The sequence below is a fragment of the Epinephelus lanceolatus genome, chromosome 5, assembly GCF_041903045.1.
Source record: "Epinephelus lanceolatus isolate andai-2023 chromosome 5, ASM4190304v1, whole genome shotgun sequence".
NCBI classification, from domain to species: Eukaryota; Metazoa; Chordata; class Actinopteri; order Perciformes; family Serranidae; genus Epinephelus; species Epinephelus lanceolatus.
In genome coordinates this window covers 13617465-13631568 of record NC_135738.1, presented here as the reverse complement: position 1 = coordinate 13631568, position 14104 = coordinate 13617465, and the positions used below count along the sequence as shown (strand labels likewise).

General features: G+C 42.0%; 1 long non-coding RNA gene across 1 annotated transcript; it reads right to left on the bottom strand.

Moving 5' to 3' along the window:
- Nucleotides 1-296: 296 nt before the first annotated feature.
- Nucleotides 297-12573, bottom strand: LOC117262112 (uncharacterized). The gene is made up of 3 exons (XR_013491588.1): nucleotides 12325-12573; nucleotides 7317-7368; nucleotides 297-2908 (listed from the first exon to the last, which is right to left on the bottom strand). It is a non-coding gene; the product is annotated as an uncharacterized LOC117262112 (long non-coding RNA).
- Between the last annotated feature and the right edge of the window lie 1531 nt (nucleotides 12574-14104).

Below are 14104 nucleotides of genomic sequence, written 5' to 3'. Positions count from 1 at the left end.
TCAGGAGGCAGCACAGGTTGTCCCCTGATCAGAAGATCGGTGGTGCAAATCTATATATACACCTTTCTTGTCTCATTCTTGATAGCAATCCTCATGTTCCCAAATTGCTGTACAGCAAGAAAAGTCTTCGAGATTTAATTTATTACACGTGTTCACTACTGTAGGTAAAGGCAGGTGCTTTTCAAGCGAAACACAACCTTGTGGCTGCATCTATGCTGGAATAGTAAGGAGAGAGATTTCTCAGTGTGACCGCTGTAACTTGATTCAATACAAATAGATAAAACAAACAAGTTGGCTAGAAAATTCAAATGAAAGTTTAATGATTATTGGGGAGAAATTGTGGTTCAATTTACTGGGAACATTTGTGTGTATGACATGTTACAGAACATTGCACAACAAAACGAAATAATAAAAATCATAATACAGTGAGTAACATGTGAAGGCCTGTGTCCACTTTGCATATTTCCTGGACGCCAGCGTGTTTTTGTAATTGTTCCCAATGAGAAGAGAAAGAGCACCACACCCAGCGTCTTTTTTCAGATTGCTCTGGCTTTTCTGTGCAGTCGCTCCAAGCGCTACTAGTTGTAAATCTATAAACTCCGGTGACTTTAATAAAGCTAGGTTACCATCTACTTTCATGGCAAAGACAGAAAAGCCCATTCGTGAGAGCAGAGTGGCTGAATGCAGCTGCTGCTGCTGCTGCTGGGCTTTTATCACCGTTCACGTTATATGATTGTTAACTGTGTAGTCACACAGCATTACATTAGCTTTCCTAGCTAGCGTTAATGTCAAGATATTGTTGTCATAGCAACAAAACCCACACAAAGAGCATCAATTAAAAAATGCTAGGAGTGCCTTTTTTTAATGAAGCCCTGGGATGAAGCGCTCCCCAGCATCCTGCCACTTCCTTTCTGCAGAAGGAAAAACGCTACGTGGACACAGGCCCTAATGTATGTAACACTGGCCCCTTTGACACTGCCTCTTCAAGGCAGGAATTTCACACTATTATGCCGCCTCACCGTTCTTTATAGAGGCCTAGACACACCAAACCGACATCAGAACTAGTGGCGATTAAATCCGATTGTTGCGTCACCTCATGTCACCTGTGTCTCGACCACATTGCTGCATATGAGCACACCGCAAAGACTACAGCTGACGGCCAACCGGCATGTACACTGTGTGTCTGCGTGAAAGAAAATGACTCTTCATACCAGCAGACGGCTGTAGTCTGTGATCATCATTCAAAAAGGGAAACCGGGAGACCGACATTAACAACACAACCTGATGTAGAAAGATCTAGAGAACAATAACACAATCAATTACGCACTTTTCTGCAAAATACTTTGCGAGTAAAGAAAACAAATCTCACCTAATGTAACAAGTTTGTTTCGATCTCACTCCCCCTTGACTTAAGTTGTTTACTTTCCTCACTTCCGTTTCTCTGTGCGCTGAGCTGAACTGCCAGTCAGAGTGATTTTATTAACCAAGGGGTATCGCTGTCTCCGACGATGATTCAAAATGCTTAATCGGCTGTAAAAAAGCTGACAAGGGCCGATGAGAGCCAATGGTGTGGGACACAACCCAAAGACTATGGCGACAGATGCTCTCCAATGGCCCCACACTGACCATCTGCTTGGTGTGTCAGGGCCTTAAAAAGGTACAATCATGAAATGGAGGGACAGAGTTGTCTCGCCTTTAAGCCGGCATTGGATATAGTAACAGTGCTGTAACAGGGCAGGGCGGAATCATGGTTTTGACGATACGTTGTGTGTGCAACCCACCACAGGAGATTTAACAAATACCTGATAGCAGTTAGCAACTAACTCAAAGAAGAAGATCAGCGGCCGCAAAAAGTCCGCGAATTGGGAAAACAATAAGGTGCGGGAGCTCCTTACCCTCTGAGCAGAGGATGAGATCAGCCGCTGTATAACAGAGACAGTCATTTCAATGTTTTGCTATTGTTATTGTTTATTGCTGCCGACGCATTGTGTCACACTGGAGGCCGATGCTATTGTGTTGCATGTCATGCCTCTGTGACTCCGTGATGATCAACATGCTGTCTAAAATTACACACTGATGTAGCTGCAGTTTTGTGTAAAAATGCAAAAGCAGCATAAAGAATGGACTTCGTAGCAGCTCTATAGTGTGACCTCTGTGTAAAAAGGGCTATAGAGATTGGGATGTAACCTGCATTATTTTTTTTCCGATCACAAGAAATTCAACCTGTCATTTCATTTTTTTCTAAATGTTCAAAATATCTGTTCAACAACCAGAGAGAACATGATGAGAACAAAACTCAGAGTAAAGTAAAGGTCAGTGTTTCAATGGAGTATTTTGTTTTTGTGGCCATTTTTTTGAAGCTCTTGAAAGATTTTGGGGTCATGCAGGTATCTATCAAGACATCCAAACTTTTGAATCCATGAATTGAACAGGTCCTGCAGTGTCCTGGCTTCCTTCGGCCTAGGGATAATGTAGTCTTCTCCCAGGCAGTGCTTGACCAGAGTGTCATGCTGATGATTGGGCAGATCAGGATAGAGCTCCTTGCTTAGTGGGAGTGTATCCACAAACCCAGACACCACCCGCTTGAACTGATGCCAGAGGGAGAATTTTAGCAGCAATCTGGTGAGTATGGGTGCACCAAACCGCTTTGCATTGTGGGCCGCCAGCAGCACGGGACGGCGAGGATGGCCACTGCGACAGGAGCGCAGGAAGTTGATGAAGGAGGTAAGAGCATAAAATACGGCGACGGTATTGACAGGTCTCCCGTTGAGAAACAGGCGGCCATCACTGATGGTGAAACCTGTCAGCTCTGTGGCTCTCTCATCGATGGGGCACCTGGGGAGGATGAATTTCTTAAATTTCCTCTCTCCACAGACAGCAGACAACTGGATGATGTGACACTGCTTGCCTGAAAAGCAGAGAAGGGATGGATTAAAGGAGGAAAAGAGAAAAAGAAAATAAGAGATATTTAATTCACGAGAATAAGACAGAGGCAGGGTCACAGTGACCTTGACATTTGATCACCAAAATGTATTCTGTTTATTGTTGAGTCCAAGTGGACGTTTGAGCCAAATTTGAAGAAATTCTTTTTAGACGTTCCTGAGATATGGCATTCACAAGAATAGCTGTGTCCCAATACAGGGGCCATGTCCTTTGAAGACCACATCATCCAAACCGAACGGGTTGAACTGGTCTGTGAAGGATTTCCTGGTTGCATCACCAGTTGTTCTCGCCCAGACCCATTGGCGTTGGTGTTACCTAGCAAGCAGCTGTGCTTTACGAAAGAAGGAGTAAGCTAGTAAGTTGGTTAGCTCTAAATCAGGCATGTCCAAAGTCTGGCCCGGGGGCCAATTGTGGCCCGCAGTCCAATTTTAATCGGCCCTCAGCTTGACTTTCAAAATATACCATTTGTGGCCCTTTACACAATAATGGTTAATGGATTAAGATCACTTCCCATTTTTACCCTTTACCTCACATAAAAGACTATCATACAGTTTGTAGACAGACATCACGTAGTAATAGTTCATTAAAAGATAAAAATGGTTGCATTTGTCTCACTTTTTTTTAAAAACCCATTTGATGTGTGTGTGTGTGTGTGTGTATATACATATATATATATTAGGGGTGACCCCGAATAGTCGATGAATCAGTGATTTGATTCGGAGAAGTCTGATTCGACTGCCAGTCTCGCCGTCGAATCGTCACAAAATGTGGTTATGAAACAAGACCGTGCCATTCTGACTATATGGGGGTGCTCACTGCTGCTGAACATCTTGATTTGACATAGAATGTATTTGTTTTCTAGTAATTCATGATATATAGCCTATTTTGATACAAACATCAGCCTAATTTCTGTTAATAAAAAATTGAAAATGACACGTGCGTTTAATCAGTAGGCATAATCATTACTACGCATGAATAAATCACCCAGTTGCTCGATCCAAATAAGCTGAGGTGAGTGCACCGCAGGATCATCAGAGCAGCATCGAGGCCTACGGTGATTTCTTTTGTTTCTTTAGCAACTTATTGGCTCATAATGTCCACCAAAAAAACGTCTAAAGTGTGGGTGCATTTTGATTTTTTATTTGGATACTTTGCGTGGTGGAGTGCATAAACAAACACTTTGGAGGAGGTATGTGCTGTCAAATCAAACTTTTTTTAAGGATTATTCATTTACCTGAAGTGTCTTGAAACAAAGTTCACCGCTGATTGTTTTCTTGATAGACTCTGATTATTTATTTGGCTACTTTTTGTCCGACGTGGCCAAACAATTGAGAGCGGTGACGCATGGTCCGTGTGGATGAACTTTTATGAACCTGAGTTGATTAATGAAGTAACTTGAAGTCAGAAAGAAGGAAAACTGTTTGTAAACCTTTTGATGATGTTTTTGGATGTTTATTTGTGAATGAAATGGCAAGTTCTGACGAGTCAGAAACGACTCCTGTTAAAGACACGCATGAGGCTGCAGCGCGTCTGCTTGATGAAGTGAAAGGAATAAAGATAAAGATAAAATGATAACCCTTTTACTTTTATTATTGTTATCTTATTACGCCAACTGAAGAATTAAATGTGTTTATTTGGGTGTTTTGGCTCTTTTCTCTGGAGCGGAAACTGACGCAAATGAGCTCATTAATCAATGAGGGGGAAAACAACATGATTCGACGATTAGTTGGCTAAAGGAAAAATCTGTCAAATCAGATTCAACTATGAAAATTCTCAGTCGAGGACTAGGGTTTGGTCGGTATGAGAAAAAAAAAAAAAACCCGCATCAAGTCGGTAATACCAGATTTTCGCCACTTGGGGGCACAACTGTTTGTTTTATTCCTTACAAATAAATTTTGCAGCTTACTCAATCAGTGCAAACAAGGGTTGCCTCCTTTGTCTGGCTCAAAGCCAAAGTGTTGCCATAGTGGCGCATTCCTTGATTTTGTCGAGACTAAATTGTCCGCCATTATCAACTCCCCGTCACTATTAAACAAACTCCAGGCTACAGTAGAGGCGCATGCGCACTCGCACCTCTTAGCTCAGTCCCCGCCCCACCCCCCTCTCTCTCCTGCTTGCTGTGCGCTTGGTGAAGAGGCAGACACAGGTGCTCACAGACTCGGGCTTACTATAAGCAGAGTGGACTACGTGTAAAAATGTCTGTGAAAAATCCCCGCGATGTGAAAAATACATGCCGAACAGTCTTTCGTGTGACACTGGTACGCGGAGTGGAGTCCGCGTGGTCGTGCTTTGCGCGCACAGGGCTTGCAGATGTCCACTTTTACCGGGCGGACCTTCGCGGAGTCCGCTCCGCTATGTTCTGCCCGAGTATGCAGTCCGGTTGGTCTCAAAAAATAAAACCCGGTCCAAGACGGAGTACCGGACCGAATTGGTATTACCAAGAACCGACCCAACCCTATTGGGGACACCCCTAATATATATATGTATTCGTGTGTATATATATATATATATATATATATATATATATATATATATATATATATATATATTTATTTATCTATTTTATTTACTACAAGAGATGATTCACTGCTGGAGACACAGCTGTTTGATATATTTCAGGCTGATGGACCGTTTCCAGGTAAACTTAGTAAATTAAGATTGTTTAAACTGTGTGCTTTAAGATAATGGTAATTTTAACAACAGTTAGCTAGTTAACAACTGTTAGTTAACTTAAGTTAAAGGGGACATATTATGCAAAACTCACTTTTTCGTTGCTTTAGTATGTATATTTGCATATCCGGAGTGCCTCCCCACCCCTTACCATGTACAACCCGAAAGCCAAGCACTCCTGCTCTGTCGTCGGATGCACGGATACTCATGTTTCCCTACATCGCCTCCCTGCCAAAGAGGATATCAGAGCGAAGTGGCTAAATTTTATTTTTCAGGGAAATGTCCCAGCTTCAGTGAGCAAAAGCGTTTTTGTCTGTGCCAGTCACTTCACGCCGGACTGTTTCAGCAACGAGGGTCAGTATAAGGCTGGACTGGCAACGAGATTGTTCCTAAAAGATAATCGTCACCAGCGCGCAATGCATGTTTGGATGGGCTGGGCCATAATGGATTCATCTGTTGCATCCTCCAAATTCTGGGAAAGAAAGCTGTACTTCTCAACCGAATATGAAGGAGCCTTCAAATTGGGACAGCCTTGATCGCAGCCCTCAAAGCACTGTTACGTAACAGTCCGGGTGAAATCTGAGTGATATGAATACTCCCACCCTCACGCTGGGTATCTCCTCCCATATTACGCCGGCTACCTGAACAAGGATCCGCCATGACAGCCTGACCGCTACCATGTACAACCCGAAAGCCAAGCACTCCTGCTCTGTCGTCGGATGCACGGATACTCATGTTTCCCTACATCGCCTCCCTGCCAAAGAGGATATCAGAGCGAAGTGGCTAAATTTTATTTTTCAGGGAAATGTCCCAGCTTCAGTGAGCAAAAGCGTTTTTGTCTGTGCCAGTCACTTCACGCCGGACTGTTTCAGCAACGAGGGTCAGTATAAGGCTGGACTGGCAACGAGATTGTTCCTAAAAGATAATCGTCACCAGCGCGCAATGCATGTTTGGATGGGCTGGGCCATAATGGATTCATCTGTTGCATCCTCCAAATTCTGGGAAAGAAAGCTGTACTTCTCAACCGAATATGAAGGAGCCTTCAAATTGGGACAGCCTTGATCGCAGCCCTCAAAGGCTATAACCCCTAAATTGAGACACAGCTAATGGGATGGACAGACAGATGGACGACGAGATTATCAACCCAGTCTCACTCCAAAGTCATCAAAATCAGGCAATTGGTCTGGGACTTCCAGCGTCAGACACAGATGAAAAAAATGACTTTCAGCTGGGAGGTTGGTGTTCGCTTCCAGTAAGATTGTAGCCAAGTCAAACACTGTTCCTTTTTCTTGAACCTAACCACGTGCTTTTGTTGTTGAAGAAAAAAAAGTCAATTTGCAGTGTTGTACCGATGTAGTGCGTTATTGAAAGACACTGTATACAAACTATAACTTTCCTGTGAAAATGGAAGTGTATTTTGAAATAAGACAATGCATGTAACAGGCAAAACTTGAAACGTGTCCCACAACATCAACAACTAACACACAAGGTACCTTGCATGTTATATCTGGACGTGGACAGTCCATGACCAAACATTGATATGTGACGAGGTCGGAGTGAGAATGTGTTGGGAAAACAAAATGCTTCAGGCCATGACTATTGGCGCAGAGTCATAATAAAAGGTAATATTTGATCTAATTGATGACATTGTGAGTTATCATAAAGTATTATAAGCAGACAAACAGACATAAAGACAGTGTTACCAAATCCAGTGGTCTGCAGGTCAAAGAAAACGATGGTTTCATTAGGAGACATCTGCAAGAATTTAAAGAGAGACATTTGAACATGAACTGATACACCCCAAAACACTTAGATCACACCCCAGGATGTTTTGTGCCCCTATTTAACAACATATGACCAAAAAATGACAATAAAAAAAAACATGACGTGTGCTTACATAAATTTGTACCAACGAATTATTCTATAACATCCACCCATCAATTAATCTGCAACTTCTGGCCGCACAGAGCTAGGATTGAGATACCTAGCTAGCAACAGCACGGTGCGCCAGAGTATGACCAGCCTTTTTGTTGATATCAGCACTTTGCTTGTTGAATCGTCAAAATTCCAAGCCGACATATCAAATGAAATTTTGACTAGTAGCAATTCTATTCAGAGATATCTACAATTCACTAGTCCAAATGTTGAATCTTGATAATAATAATTTGTTACTTGTGGAAATGTTTATTGTAAATATCTATAACTTGGTTGCTTTCACACCTGCCCTGTTTGGTTTGGTTCAATTGAAGTTTTTTTGCCTCCTAAGTGCGGTCCATTTGGGCAGGTGTGAACACAACAATCACACTCAGGTGCACACCAAAACAACCAGACGGGACCTTCTTGAAGAGGTGGTCTCAGTCCGGTTACAAACGAACTCTGGTGCGGTTCGTGCACCAGAGTTTGTGGTGAGAACGTGTTCCGACCTGGATCTGAACCAACTGCAGTCACATGACACATTGTTTGGGTTAAACATGAGCAGGTTACAGTCCTGGAGGATTGTTAATGTTGGACATATTGAAAATGCAACTGTTGATATTTCAAATTGGGACATTTCCACTGGTCAAAGTCCTTCAACATGTGGAAATTCAGTTGGATCTGTAAGCCTTATTCTTACTACTGAAAATGGAATAACCAATATGTTTAATTAAATTAAAGATATCTATTAATCAGTTTTGAGTAGTCAAAATGTAATTTCTACATATTAAAATATATTTTGTGTCTTTTTTTTTCTTACCGATGTATTAAGTTAAGATTTTACAGGGTGTCTACAGGTATCAGACAGTCAAATGTAATGCTTTGTAAAACCAGATTATCCAGATTTAGGACAGATTTTTGGACAAATCATGTTTTGCATATTTAAGATTTGCAGGTAAACATTGCATGCAGGTAGTATATATGTGCTCTTGTGCAGAGGAAATTGTTATGTAGGAATATGGTTATTAGAATGAGTTAAGTCGATTCACATTTAGTGAATTTAAGTATGAAGTAAAATGACAGTATTATAGTTTGTTAGAAATGTGGATTTTTACATAGAAAGGCTTCACAAATTCAAATTTAAGACATTTTAATGACTTTTAAGAAGGGATGAGTGAGTACACCATTACCTGTATCTGAATCTGTTCAACCAACTAAATCATACTGTATCCACACTAGGAGGGGCGTGGCTTGAACAGGAAGTGGGTGTGGTTTAAACCGGACATTTTTATTTTTAGCCTGAAATTCATATGGTTTGATCAGAAGTTGCTGTATTTATGATTTATTGGAAAGCTATTTACAGAACAGCCTCAGAACTGGATCATTGAAGAAGAAGAAAAATATTGTAACTATTTTTTAACAACTTTTTTTTAATTAAAGTTGTAATTTAACAGCTTCAGCTTTTGCTTGTGAGATGTTTTTCTACACAATAAAACACAATGTTTATTAATTACTATATGTGTGAGTGTGTGTGTGTGTGTGTGTGTGTGTGAGAGTGCAGTCACACACGGGGGCTATGTAACAATACATACTCAACAACTCAATACATCCTAATATTTAAAGGCTTTACGAAATAAAATTACAAATAAATTTGTAATATTTAGTATATCTTTTTATCAGTTAAAGAAAAAAGCATCAGGTCAGCAATATTAAATAAATAAAAATAATTAATGCATTTTGCGACCATTTTTGGAATCAGTACAAGTATATTTTATAACTACTAACTCATATGCGACCTGCAAATTTGCGGGCGTTTTTTGTTTTTGTTTTTAGTTAACTGCAAAGATCACGTCATCTACACTCATCAGTAGGCTCGTTGGAGATGAACTACGCCTCATCCGGAAAGTGGACGAGAGCAGGCGGCTGCAGCAGGAGGCGGTGACAACAAGCTGTGGTTAAAGCGGCGTTCATAAGGTTGGAGGTTCCAAAGTCCCGACCATTAACTCGGGGGAAAAGTGCTTTGAACACGTGGTTGGAGTGGAATTTTTCGCTCGGAACGTCGTGCGGAAGTGTAGCAACCTGAGGACCCCGAGTTGACGTGCCATGATGTTACAGCAATGGCGGCCCCTGTTACGTGCCGTGTTGTGTTGGGTGTTGTTTTGTGTTTTCTCTCGTTCTCTCTCACGCCAGGTACCGCCCCCCCTCCTCCCTCCGCTGATTACCGCAGCTGTGGCCTATCACAGCTGTGTGATTAAAACCACCCTGGAAAACTGGAGCCGGTGGCTAGTGGGCCTTTCTGGCAGTGTGCAGTGCAGGCCGTAGCTGTGTGCGTGGTGGTGTGCGCTCGGTTGTTTAGTGACCCAGTCCCAGTGTTTATTCTTCTGCCTTTGTTATTGATTATTGATTATCTGTTATATCATTCTTGTTGCTAGTCGGCTCCCCTTATTTGGGAGCTTCTTTTGTGTTTTGCAATCGTAAATAAATCACTGCCTTGCAGTCGCTTTAGTTTACTCCTGTGTTCTTCATTATTGGTTATTGGTTATTTGTGTTAATTGTTACCTCCCCTCCCCTAGGCCTTTAAGGGTTCGTAACAGCCTCCTTCGCTACCGTTGAGTCAAATAATTTTTCTTAGGTAAAAAAATGCATCTCAAAGACGTCTTTAAGCAAATTCTCCACTGCTACACGTAATTTGAACATGTTTGTTAACGTCCAAGGTCCAATGTGAGGCGATGAACACACTTTTTCTGGAAGTAGGGGCTTTTCCGGGCATTTCACGTCAGGTCCTTGGAAACCTCCGAGCCCTCTGAGCGAAGCTTAAGTCGGAGACTGAATCCAAATGTCCACCCTCTGGACCTGCAGACTGAGCCTTCGCAGACTTCAGTTGTACGTAGTGTGACGTATTTACGGTCATCACGTAAAGTCTGCGAGGGCAGAGACTGCAAGTGGCTGATAGACAGCCCTCGAGACTGTTTTACTAGTTGCTGTGGAAACGTTCAACTATCGCTGTTGTCATATTCATATAAATGTCATATAAGTTGATGAACAGTGCTGACTCATCTGTTCCTGAAGATACCAAAAGATAAATCCCATGTACAGCCTTTTTGTGACTGAACAAAAATGTGTTAATACATCTCTATATAACAAACTACAGCGTTCAAAAACAGAAGTGTTTGTAATAAGGACTCTGACTCAATAAACTGGGTATTACTGACATACATTACAATCATTCAAATATTATCAGACTCACATCAGTTTGTTTTCAGTCTCCAATTGTTTTAATTATGATAGATTAATTTATTAAAATGCTTTACAGGCCTTCTGTGATTTCTGTTCACGGTTCAACCTCCATTTGACATGAGTTCTCATGTAAATCAGCATCATATCAGTCTGCTGTCCCCTCAACTACAGGGGCCAAATACACTGTGTCTGACTATAAGGTAAATATTTTCAGAGGAAAAAAATACAAGACAACAGCTTTGATTAAAGATCAGTCAGATATAGTCAGTGTCACAGTCTGCTTCTCTCCCTCACCTGCTCCTGGTAAATTCACATTCACCTACATCCTGCTAGCCAGCTATGCTCCCTGTCCCCATCAAGACAACTCCTCTCACCTGCCTCCACAGCATCAGCTCATCAGCCTGAAAGCCTCTCCAGCACACACACTCTTTGCCAGAGTGTTCTTTGACTCTATGCAAGACTTCCCAGCAGTCACCCTCAGCTTGGTTCTCTGGCACCGACCCTGTTTGTTCCTGACCTGTCTACGTTGTCTGTCTCCCGGTACACTCACCAGCCTTCTGTCCTCGACGACGACGAGTTTGAACTTCCCTGCTGCTCATCCCTCATCAGCTCTGCTTCACTGGACTGCTCCTCTGGTTCCCTCCCCTTCTCAAACTACTCCATCAGTAAGCCCCTCTGTATTACGTCTGCCAGCTACCCAACTGAACTGCTCAGCTCGGTCTACTCTCTGGCCCCTGTGTCTGGAGACTGCATGTGGGCTCAGAGCCCTGAAGAATGAATATCGTCATCACTTCAAGTTTCTGGTAAATCTGTGTTAAAATACAGCTGGCTGGGACACATGAGCTACCCAGTACACATTTTGATGACACCAACATGTTGCACTCGGGTGATACATGTGCTTGTTAAAAGTACATTACCCGGCTCATCCCTAATTTTAAGGCTTATTGTTGTAACGCTGAATTTAAGACTTTTAAGGACCTGTGGACAGCCTGATTTTAACATTTCAACAAGGCTGAAACATAGAGACAACCATTCACGCCCATGCTCACACCTAAAAGTTACCTACTACATCTTTGTATGTCATAGATTCATTGACTCATGTCTCCATTTCCCTCTAAACCCGCCCTGTTTAACTGTGCACTGCTGAAATATTCCATCTTTACTGGGAAACACCTCAAAGTCCAGAAGCTGAAGACACTTAACTTTAGTTTCACTGAGTCTCTGGGGATATACTCTGCAGGGTTTCCATACTGGTCTATCTGATCCCCCTCAGTTGTTGTGACCCACCGTTATGTCCCCCCCCCCCCCCCCCCCCACATACACACACACACACACTGCTCTCTGCCTGTAGTCACTGTTTTCTTGAGCAACAGGCATTAACAGACACAACCCCCAAAAGCACACGGACACATACCGAGGCAAAACACCAAACGGGAGTGAACGGGGCTGGTCTTTACTTTCAGTTTTCAAACAGTAACAATCCTAAAGAGTGTAACTTGGAAGTTAAGTGAATTTAAACTCACTGATAATAATAATAATAATAATAAAGTCTGAACTCACCGTGGCCAGTGTGATGTGCAGTCAGCTGAGGTGTGTCACAGTCAGCACAGATGAACGACGGATGATTGACAGATGAGGCGGCAGCAGCAGCAGGGGGCGGTGACCGGTTCATAGACAATGATGTCAACAGTCAACTGTTGCTGGGTTTTGGCTGATGGTTGACGCACAGAGGGGTTTTTGGTGCCTGGAAATGCAAATCTTTGAAAACGGGCTATAGAGTGCAATTTCTTGGGAAACAGCACCGTCTCCGTTGTGATGTAAACTGGTAGCAGGCCTAAAATAAAGTTCCTCTGAAAACGGAAACTTTTCGCACATGCGCATTACCATTCCAGTCAATAGACATGCGCGAGAAATAATAATAAAATTATTCTTATTAATAATGATAATAATAATAATAATAATAAGTAAACTAATTAGTAAATAATAATAATAATAATAATAATAATAATAATAATAATAATAAATAAGTGCTTTACAATAAGGGCATTATAAGAACTGAGTGCTTTACATTAAAATAGATTTAATGGACATACAACAAATTATTTATAAAATCATAAAACCATAAATCATAAAATCCAACACATTCTCACTCTGATCTTGTCACATGTTGACATTTGGTCATGCAAGGTACCCTGGGTGCGTTGGTTGTTGACGTTCTGGGACACCATGTCAAGTTCTCTTCTTTCAAGATACACAGGAAATTTAACGTTTACATACATGCTGAGTTTACACATAGGCGGGTATTTTTAAAAAATGTCCCCCTCTCTGTTTTCAAAAATAACATTGTGCACACCTGGCCGTTTTTAGTAAAACTTTTCATTTACATGGACCCACATAAATACGGATATTCAGAGAGAGACAGCAGCGATGACGGTGACATCCTGAAATTCTCATGCCACTCCTCAGATAGAACAACGCCATTTACGAAGTTTTCCCACCAGACAGCGGTTCGCCCAGGTTGGACCCAAAACCTACAGCGGCAGCACCGTTGGCTGGCATTAACCCTTCCTGTTGGTGGGAGAAGTTGTTGCTAAACTGCTGACCTCGCAGCTCTCATTCTTCACTGCTCCTCCATATAATAGAGCAGTTGTGTTTGCAAATGCAAACAGGCAAAAAGCTTTTGCACTGTCATAAATGCGAGCACTACTGTAATAGCATCCATAATCACTGTAGGCTAACGAAATGTAAACAAAGGGACTCCTCTGTGTACATGCAAACATGAAAACAATGTTTTCCCCAAGAAAAACACTCTGGCCAGAGATTTTTTTTAAATATTCGTTTTGGTGAGTAAAACCCCTGGTTTCGTGTATATGACAGGCCCAAAGGCAGGAAAATATTGCCGTTTTCCCGGCTCTGTGTAAACGGGGCAACAGTCTCTTTGACAATAAACGCACCACATTGATACAACACTGTGAATTGCCTTTTTTTCCTTCAACAACAAACACACATGTTAGGTTTAGGCAACAAAAACACGTTGGGTTTGGGAAAAAAGAACAGGGTTTGGCTCAAGAATCTTACGGTACTCAAACACCTTTCTCTCGAATGAAAGTCGGTCTTTGTTGGACCCATCCACTTTCACCATTTTAACTTTCATCCTTGTCCCGTCACGTTTCCCCCTGATGCCACCAGGCACCGTTAAACTACAACTGCAACCGGCCGTGTACCATGTCAATGTTAAAGGACACCTTTTTTCGTCATTGTCTAACACCGCAAGTCGACGACTTTGGAGTGACCAGGCTCTGAAATCAAGTAAGATTTTAAAAGAGTTGCAACAGCATGA